This window comes from Arvicola amphibius, chromosome 5 (assembly GCF_903992535.2).
Source record: "Arvicola amphibius chromosome 5, mArvAmp1.2, whole genome shotgun sequence".
Taxonomy (NCBI): domain Eukaryota; kingdom Metazoa; phylum Chordata; class Mammalia; order Rodentia; family Cricetidae; genus Arvicola; species Arvicola amphibius.
Window position 1 is genome coordinate 31087637 of NC_052051.1, and position 7452 is coordinate 31095088.

Genomic DNA, 7452 nt, shown 5'->3' on the forward strand with positions numbered 1-7452 from the left:
GTGGCTGTGAGCTGAACTGAATAGCTCCAAATGTCTGTGTTTGCTATGCTCACAATCTGCCCTAAGGGCAGGGCTCAGCGAGGATGGTTCATCAAGCACAGCTTGTCTCCCTCTTACTAGATGTCAGTGGAGGCGAACTGAAGGCTGAGCCAGCCTTCTAGAGTTTCACTCATATGTCCATGGCCTGTTAATTGGAACTGGGACCTGTTTTCCCTACAGCATGGTGGCTGCCTCTCAAGACCACACGTCCCAAGTAAGCCAAGCAAAAACCATGTCTCTTTTGCTTTAAAAATGTTTGGTATCCCTTCTTGCCTGTGGTATGTGTCAATTCAGTCACTAAGTCCTGCTCAGAAGGAAAGTGGACCTTATAATTGGAGGAGTAGCAAAGATTCTGGAAGAGTGGTAATGCCAATTGTGACCACTATTGGTCTTTGTCACAGGCTCTCAACTGGTACTTTTCCATGCTATTTCCTGAAAGGTAGAAATGTACAGTTCTACGAAAAAAGGAAACGGTGGGGCAGGGAGAAGGAAAAGTAACATAGTTTCTGTTGGTAAACACCTGGGTCTAACTCTATCTTCTTTATGCTCCAGATGGACCCTTAGTGCCAATAGCAACGCTTACCCTATTCAGCTCTTGTGAAAATCAAACCAGTTAACCTATTAAGGCTGTGTCTGGCATGTGGTCAATGCTCCCTACTATGTGTATGGTTCCTAAAATGTCCTGACTCTGGAGCGGCTCTGCTCCTGCTACCTCATGGATGGAATCCCCCTGCACACAGTTTCCACGGCAACTTTCCAAAACTGGCACAGAATATCTCCCCACCTCAACGACAGGACTGGAAAAAACCCAAGTTCTGAGCGCCGGGTCTCATCTTCTCGTTTCTACATACCCGTCAGACCAGCATCTCTCTCTCCTCTCACTCCGGTTCAGGCCCGGCAGACCTCAGTTCAGGCCTGGCGGTTGTGGAATTCTGAAGGCTCACACATTTGATCTCTCCTGATGGAAGTTCAGAAGTCTCTATCTCAGGTCTCCATCTGCAACACACAGAATCCTCCGGTGAGGTTTTGTATACAGTGAGAAGCGCCACGAGTGACCGACCACACAGGTAACTTGTTTCCTGCCGGCTCTGGAAGGACATTGGTAGATGGGAGCTCAGGGGTGGTTCTCCTGCCCACGCTGACCCCAGGCCTACCTCTGGGTCAGGAAATGGGGAGGGGGCCTCCTGAACCAGAAATGCCCTCCAAATTCCCAGCTGCTGCTCAGAATTTGAAGACTCCAAACAGTCTTCCTTAAACAAAGGACGGATCAACAGCCATCCTGCTGTCACTATCAATTATGTGACATGTTTTCTTCCTTGCTCTTTACAGTACATCAGCTCCTCTTAAAGAGGCTTTGATCTTCCACCCCGGGGTTCCGGAGTGGATTCCCACCCAACCACAAACTTCACTGTCAACTGTCAACCATTTCGAAGTTGCCTTAGTCCACAAATACAACTGTCACATTCATGCAGGGAAGCAAAACATAAAGATTAGATCATAGTTGAGAGTCCCTTTCACCGTCGCCACAGGTGGACAGTTTTCATTCAGATTCGTTCTCACATGTTGTATGTACTACAATATTAACTGATAAACACCCAAACATTACTTTTCTAAATAAATGTTAATTATGCCCATGCCCCTTGCTCAGCACATGCTTAGAATGACTTCCCACGGTTGTTTCATTCCTTTTCCTTTACTTCTCATGCTATTCACCGTCCCCCTTCCCCAAAAGACTCTACACTGATCTCAGACTTCCTCTTTACTCCCTGCAAGTATCACATCCACCCATCCTTCACATCTGGCCTGCAATATCCTTCATGGCCCTCTCTAGTTACTCTAGATTCAACTTTTGGGCCTGGGTAGAACGTAGCTGGGCCACACCTGGAATCCATTAGGACAGCACCTACACAGGGACAGCACTACCCCGCACCAGCAGCGCAGTCCTGCCTTTCGCACCATTCTGGCATGGAATGGAGGCTGAGAAGGCATCACCAGGTGATTAACGGCCCCCACACTCACTTGGCTTCCACCCACAGCAGTACACGTATCTTCCATACGGTCTGTACCAATGCCCACGTGTACAAGACAGAAACAAACCTTGATGAAACGCCCCCAGTCATACTCTCCCTCACAGCTCCTTCACTTTTAGTTAAAACGAGGCTAGATGCTCATCGTCACCCATTTGCCTGTCAAAATGGGGCAGCCATGACCCACACTTAATACCAGTGCGTCAGATAACCCAGACTATCACCACATGTGATGCCCACGTGAGTATGCAGGTGTGTTTACCTTTAATGCCCTTGTGGAGCCAAAGGCTGACCTTTGTATCCTCCTCCACTGCACTCCATCTGGTGTTTTCCACTGGGCCTAGAGCTTGTCAGTTCAGTTAGACTGGCATGAGCTCTGGGGACCTGCCTGTCTCCTCCCAGGAGCACCGGCGTTACAAGTGCACACCACTGTATCAAATCATCTTCTCAGCCTCCAGAATGTACTTCACTAAATAATAAAATATTACCCCTGAAATAAAAACTCATTTCAGGGGCTGGATAGAGAGTGGTCAAGAGTATTTGGAGGGGAACTGAGCTCAGATCCCAGGGAGCTCACAACTGCCTATAGCACACACACACACACACACACACACTACAGTCTGGCATGGGGCCCTTAACGATGCATGCTCTGTAGTTTTAGGCTTCCAGCATCCCTTCCACAAGGGCACAACAGAGAATGAAAGGCTGTAGGACCGCACAGAAGTGTTTCCAACAGTCTTTGGAGGACCCACAGCAGCGGTGGGGAGGATTACCCATCAGGTGAAATGTTACTAGAGAATTTCCAAGGGACTTGACATCAAAAACTACCATAACTTAAGTAGCCAGAATTAAAGCATTTAAAGTAGAAGCACCAGACCGAATTCACACTGAAGAGATAGGACATGCTGCAAAGTTCCCTACAGAAACACAAAGCACTGGTCACTTAAAATAGAGGAGAAGCAGAGTCACATTGAAATGAGAAACAGGCTGCCTGTGGCTCCGAGAGGCAGAGGGAAGCAGCTGGAACAATTTGGGAAAGTGTCCTGGCCTTTCTGGTAATGTCCCAGCATCTTCTCAGCAAAGGGCAGCTGTTGTAATTTGTTACTGAACATGAACAAAGTTGTGTTCCCAAAAGGAACAAAACCTTCTTCCCGACTTACATGGGTTCCCTAACACACTGGAAATTGTCTAATAACTATCAGTGACTTCAGGATTTTAAGCTATTTTAACTTTTAGTTTAATTTCTGAATGTAAGAAAGCCAAATTTGTGGGATTAGAAAGTATTTTCCTAGTCGCAACTACTTGTTAGACAAAGAAGTGTTGATTGTCTACGAGGTAGTGTGCACCGTGGGAAATTTTAAGTCAAGATTCTCACAGAAAAACCCCACTTCCTTCTAAAGAAATGTATAAATTAAAACTCTTATGGGAGCCGGGTCTAGTGGCACAGGCTGGTAATCCCAGCCACTTAGGATGCAGAAGCAAGAAGATCTTGAGTTCAAGACTAGCCTGGGCTACAAAACAAATGTAAAACCAGTGTGGGCAACTTAGTGATGCCCTGTCTCAAAATAGGAAGTAAAAGGAGCTGGCAATGTAGCTCAGTGGAGCAGCAGTTGCCTAGCAAGTGAGAGGCCTTGGATTCAATTCCCAGGAACCCAAGCAACAACATCCTAAAGGGAAAAGCAAGTTGAAGAGGCCGAGATACCAGCTAGGTTTTGGTTTTCAACGCAGTTGGAAATTGAGGTTGTTGCCTATTTCCCCATGTATTCTGACAGAGCCACCTAAAAGGTTATGCCAGGTTGTTCGCTGTCACAGAGCGCGATTAAACCGGCCAAATGTTTCATGTGCAAACACAGGACCAGTGATTTTGAAAAACCATCTTGGGAAGGTATCTAACAACTCTTATCACAGCTCACGCGCACTGACTATGAATGTACTCCCATCAGCTGTGGTCTGGGGTGTATTGCTGGTTTGAATGTGCCCCTAAAACTTCATATATTGACCATGTAGTTCAGAGGCGAGGTCTTTGGGTTGTGATTTTGTTATGAGGTGCTCCATTCATAGACTAGTGGATTACCAAGCAGACTGGCTTTGCTATAAATCAAGCTCTCTCTGCCACAATTGCTCTAACTCATCACATATGTCCCACATCAGGTTCCAATGAGTGCAAACGCTCCTATAGACACCAACCAGATGCTGGCACCAGGCTTCCAGACTTTCCAGTCCCTAGAAGCACGAGTTCAATAAACCTCCCCCCTTTTTAAAAATAAATTATCCAATAGGATCCTCTACTCTGTGAAAAGCCATAGAAAATGGATTAAGACAACTGGTTTCCCTGATATGTTCCTACAAAAAGTAAAGTTAGGTAGGTTCATTTTACCTTTGTGTATCTAAGTCTCTGTTGGTACCCAATACTGCTATGGCATCTTCATGTGTGGACTGAATCCATGGCACTGGCTCAGTCAAAGAATCTATTCACCCTTTAGGGGCAGTGGAGGCTCATGCCTTTAATCCCAGCTCTTGACTTCTGAATTTGAGGCCAGCTTGGTTTACAGAGCAAGCTCCAGGACAGCTAGGGCTACACAGAGAAACCCTGTCTCAATATATGTAAATAATTTTTTTTTAAAAAAAAACCCATTCACTCCCAATTCCTCATCTGCAGTTCCTAGAAATTCTATAGCAACTTCCCTTTGGGATTCAGCTCTAGCTTGCTTAGCCTTTCCCACAGCTCTTCTTACAAAATCTAGACTCCCAGGTTTAAGAAGGGTTACACCACTGTTCCGTACACTTAACTAAGAAGTGTGGAATGAAGCAAAGTAAAACAGGTTTTTGTTTTTCTTTTCTGCACAAGATTCTGAGCATTTGCAAGGGTTAAAGGATATTTTGTGTGCTCCCTACATCTCTGGAGCGTTTTCTCCTTAGGATTAAACCAGCTGTGATAGATAGCCTCTCACGCTTACTTTTCCCCTGTGTTTTGTTTGCTTGCTTGCTCGTTTAAATTAATTGTATTAGAAAAAGGTACTCCCAAGTGCCTTTTCTTGATTTCCTTTTTTAAAAATTTAACCTTTATTTTTATTTTATGTAAATGTCCATTTGCCTGCATGTATGTCTGTGCACCACATACATGTATGTAGCGACTTTGGAGGCCAGAAGAGGGTATTGGATTCCCTAGAACTCAAGTTACAGATGGTTGGAAGCCACCATGTGGGTGCTGGGAATCAAACCCAGGTCCTCTGGAAGAGCAGCCAGCCCTCTTAACCACTGAGCCATCTCTCCAGCCCTTTGTTTTCTGTTACTGTAACAGTGGTTCTCAGCCTTCCTAACGCTGCAACCCTTTAATACAGCTCCTCATGTTGTGGTGACCCCCAATCATAAAATTATTTTCATTGCTACTTTATAACCAACCATATTTCTGCTACTGTTATGAATTGTAAAATAAAGTAAAACAGGTTTTTGTTTTTCTTTTCTGCACAAGATTCTGAGCATTTGCTAGGGTTAAAGGATATTTTGTGTGGTCTTAGGTAACCCTGTGAAAGGGTCATTTGACCCCCAGGTTGAGAACCACTGGACTATAACGAACACCCATGATAACTCTTGGAGCTTCAGTCATGATCAGGTGGCCATATATCTCACTGTGAAGAAACAAAGGAGGAGGGGACCAGTGTCCCTACCCTCTCAGGACACACCCCAGTGACCTAAAGACCTCTCAGTAAACCTCACTCCCCAGTGACTCTACCGCCTCCAAACATGCCACCCTTAGGGGGAGGGACCTTAACTCTGGGCTCATGGGATTTTCAAGATCCATACTACAGCACCATTTATCCCTTGGCCACAAACTAAAGAGAAAAAGTCATATTCTCTGAGAAAAATCAAGTAACTGCTTCGAGAGTTAAGGTCCTTTATAGCTAGACTGTACAATGTGACAGCCAGTAGCCCTGGGTGGCTATTGGTCACTTGCACTTTTGCACATCTAAACAGAAATGTACAAGTAGAAAATATACATATTTTGAAGACTTAGTTAAAAATAAAACAAAACCATGAATTACCTCAACAATATGAATTCATAATGAAATTCTGTCTTAAATATCTTATCAAAATTAAGTTACTATTTCACTTTTTAACATGCAACTACAAGAAAAGTAAATTTGCATATGTTCCTTACTCTGTATTTCTATTGGACAGTGTCACTACTGCTCTGTAACTATCCTCAAAGCTTTCTGGACCTTAGTCCTCCTTGGCTGGACTGGGGTACTTGCTACATTTTTAACAGGTGTGTGCTTAACTCAAACACACTTATATACTGCTATTTCCTGACTATATACACACACCATACCTCCCTAACACACACAATGGTGTATTCCAAACACATACATTCTATATGTATGGCACACATACAGAGAAAGTGCTATTTGGCTGTGATACCATGCCCTTTGCTGCCACCTCCTGCTGCCATTCTATGTATCCTTTATTAAGAGATGAACCCTTTTCTCTCACACCAACCCTGTAGCAGAAGAACTCATAGCCTTCTATCATTGGTCCATAGCTGGAGGGTGTGAGACCTGAAGGAGCCCAAGAGCTGGTTGGCAGCAAAGCCCAGATGTTCTTGGTTAAATCAGCCACCTTGGCTCCACCTTTGTCTCCTATAGGGGCCCTTGCCACTGTTCCCATGTCTGCTGCCCTTCCTTAACCGCATCCACCTCTACTATGAAGCTTCATTGTCCTGTGTTCTCAGATCTCGGTCTGTGTATTCTCCTCATTGTATATTTCTACAGAATGCATTACTGCTACTGTAAAATTGGCCTTTCCCACTTTTTCCTCTGACATCCATGATGGAGTCCACTCTTGTTTAGATCTCAGGGAGTCACACTCTCAGGCTTCAGCCAATATCCGATCAATGTAAAATATGCTAAAACATGCCTCATTATTGAATGATTTCCCTGTCTTTTCTTTTTTCTTTTCCGTTCTCTTTTCTTCCTTCCTTCCTTACCTTCCCTCCCTCCCTCCCTCCCTCCCTCCCTCCCTCCCTCCTTCCTTCCTTCCTTTCTTTCTTTCTTTTTTTTTTTGAGGCAGGTATTCACAATAATGCCCTGATTGGCCTGGTTCCCATGTAGCTCAAAATAACATCAGACTTGTGATAGATGGGAGCTATCGTGGTTTGATTGCTCCGTACTCTTAAATTTTTATTTTTTTTTTTAATGTTTGTTGTTTGTGGACGCACACACAAGCAGAGGCAAGCATGTGGAGGTCTGAGGACAACTCTCCTGCCAAGTGGGTCCCTGGGACCTATCTTAGACCCTCGGGTTTTACAGTAAGTGACTTTACCCATCGAGCCATTTTTCTGGCCCTCTCCACGCCTTTTAAAACTTGGACTGGGTTAGCCGTTCACAGA

The 7452-nt window shown here is 44.7% G+C and overlaps 1 protein-coding gene across 1 annotated transcript in view; it reads right to left on the reverse strand.

Annotated features, from left to right (window-relative positions):
* Positions 1-2253, reverse strand: part of Rin2 (Ras and Rab interactor 2) — a 158748-nt gene extending 156495 nt beyond the window's left edge. Inside the window, 2 exon segments of the mRNA XM_038331358.2 lie at positions 891-1035; positions 2137-2253. The gene's annotated coding sequence lies outside the window, so the exon portion shown is untranslated.
* Between the last annotated feature and the right edge of the window lie 5199 nt (positions 2254-7452).